At 44.8% G+C, this 2,500-nt stretch overlaps 1 protein-coding gene across 1 annotated transcript in view; it reads right to left on the bottom strand.

Moving 5' to 3' along the window:
- LOC116053578 (MAM domain-containing glycosylphosphatidylinositol anchor protein 2-like) overlaps window positions 1-2,500 on the bottom strand; it is a gene marked incomplete at its 5' end in the record, with an annotated part of 69,987 nt that overhangs the window by 57,493 nt on the left and 9,994 nt on the right. The window lies entirely within an intron of this gene.

The raw sequence follows: 2,500 nt of genomic DNA, 5'->3' as shown, positions 1-2,500 counted from the left end.
ATACAAAATGGATTATGGATGATTTGATGTTGTATTTGTAACTGTTTGACCAGCTGACGTCTCTGCTGGCTGTTCAAACAGCTGACGTCTCTTTCCTTCTAAAACCAGCCTCGTCTCGTCACTAATCTTTGCTCTGAACTGGACGTTAATATTCTTTAACCCTGAATCCTACAGTTCAAATACCAAATGTGTGTGTGTGTGTGTGTGTGTGTGTGTGTGTGTGTGTGTGTGTGCGTGAGAGACCTGTGTGTGTGTGTGTGTGTGGATGTGTGTATATCTGTGTGTGTGTGTATATATCTGTGTGTGTGTGTGTGTGTGTGTGTGTGTGTGTGTGTGTGCGTGTGTGTGTGTGTGTGTGTGCATGTGTGTATATTTGTGTGTGTGTGTGTGTATATCTGTGTGTGTGTGTATATCTGTGTGTGTGTGTGTGTGTGTGTGTGTGTATATCTGTGTGTGTGTGTGTGTGTGTATATCTGTGTGTGTGTGTGTGTGTGTGTGTGTGTATATATCTGTGTCTGTGTGTGTGTGTGTGTGTGTGTGTATATATCTGTGTCTGTGTGTGTGTGTGTGTGTGTGTGTGTGTGTGTGTGTGTGTGTGTGTGTGTGTGTGTGTGTGTGTGTGTGTGTGTGTGTGTGTGTGTGTGTGTGTGTGTGTGCGTCAGGAAAACTTCTGTTGCATACATAGAGGTGGATGCAGTCACTTGCTCACTCACACAGTAATACACACACACACACTCACACACACACACACACGGAATGATGAAGACCATGAGATGTGGTGGAAAGCTCTCTCTTACCCATGTACATCTGATCTTCATAGAAACTTCCATCTCTTCTTCCCCCTCCTCTTTGTCTTTATCCCTTATTCTCCAACTAGTTTGTAAATATGTGTTTCTGTATTTATTGTTGATTATTAAATTATATATTATATTATCAGTGTTCAATATGTTTGTTTGTGTATGTTAGCACCAAACACTGAGGCTAATTCCACGTCAGTGTAACTTACTGTGGCAGTAAACGCTGTTCTGATTCTGAAGTGCTTTGTGACTGTCTTTGCTATATCAAATACACTTAATATATCCTCTCTTCCTTCTCCCTCTTCCTCGTCTGTCTTCATTTCGTCTGACCATCTCTCACTTCCTCTTCCTCCTTTTAACACTCTTAAAAATTACCACTCCACCCTTCATCCCCTCCTTTTCTTTCTTCACCACCGTCACTCAGTCCTCCGTTCGCACCCTCTCTTTCGTCACCTTCTATTCCTCCTTTTCCTCCAACTTTCCTGTCATCATCCTCTCCTTCTCGTCCCTCTAGCAGCCTTCCTCCTCTCTCTCTCTCTTTCTTCGACCCCCCCGGACACACACACACACACACACACACACACACACACACACACACACACACACACACACACACACACATGTGATCCATTAGCAGCAGTGTGTGTCAGACTGGGGAGAGAGGGAGATGCATGATGGGAGTTAAATAAGTAAGGAGGAGGGCTGACAGGCTGCAGGGTCAGCAGCTCACACACACACACACACACACACACACACACACACACACACACACACACACACACACACACACACACACACACAGAGGTGAGTCATGCTGGAGAATAAAACTCAGCGGACAGCCGAAGAAAACAAACAGAAACGGCACGACGTGCTGTTGTTAAAGGGAAGAACTCTTATTCTGTGTGTTCACACAGGTTAGCCTAGCTTAGCATAAAGACTGGAAGCAGAGGAAAACTGTTAGCCTAGCTTAGCACAAAGACTGGAAGCAGGGAGGGACAGATACCATGGCACACCCCCCAACACGTGAAGTCTTCCTGCTGCAGTTTAAAAAAAAACTTGAATAAGTTGAAACCAAACGTTATCGCTCCGGCGCTCTGCTGATTTATTTCTCGTCCTTAGAGAAAGACGCGTCATCAAACCTCCACAAAGTGCCGATGAGGCTTCATCACGACGCAGCAGTGAACGAAGACTCGCCACAGAGAGGAGCTTTTGATTTGTAAACGACGGGAATAACCAGAGAGCTTAACGTCTCTGCACAGACGCAGATAAACGCTCCGTTTGTGTTGGATCTTATCTGCAGCGGCTTTCTCCTTCAGAGTAACACGTAGAAGACTGGATGTGTCTTTGTAGCAGCAGCGACTGAAGCTGAGGGAACACGAAGGAAACACAAAGACAACAGCTGCAGATAAATCCCAGAGGAACTAAACTCTGTAGTTCCACATCCTTTACACCTCAGACAGACAAAACAATCAGTAAAGGTGCAGAAGCCTGGAGAGAGAATCAACATGAAGGCTGCCATTCATTAGTGCTTCACTCCCCCCTCGATAGCTTCCCCTCCAACAGTTAAAGGTCCTATAACATGCTGCTTTTTGGATGCTTTTATATAGACCTTAGTGGTCCCCTAATACTGTATCTGAAGTCTCTTTATATAGACCTTAGTGGTCCCCTAATACTGTATCTGAAGTCTCTTTATATAGACCTTA

This window comes from Sander lucioperca, chromosome 18, assembly GCF_008315115.2.
Source record: "Sander lucioperca isolate FBNREF2018 chromosome 18, SLUC_FBN_1.2, whole genome shotgun sequence".
NCBI classification, from domain to species: Eukaryota; Metazoa; Chordata; class Actinopteri; order Perciformes; family Percidae; genus Sander; species Sander lucioperca.
This window is presented reverse-complemented; position numbering and strand designations above follow the sequence as displayed.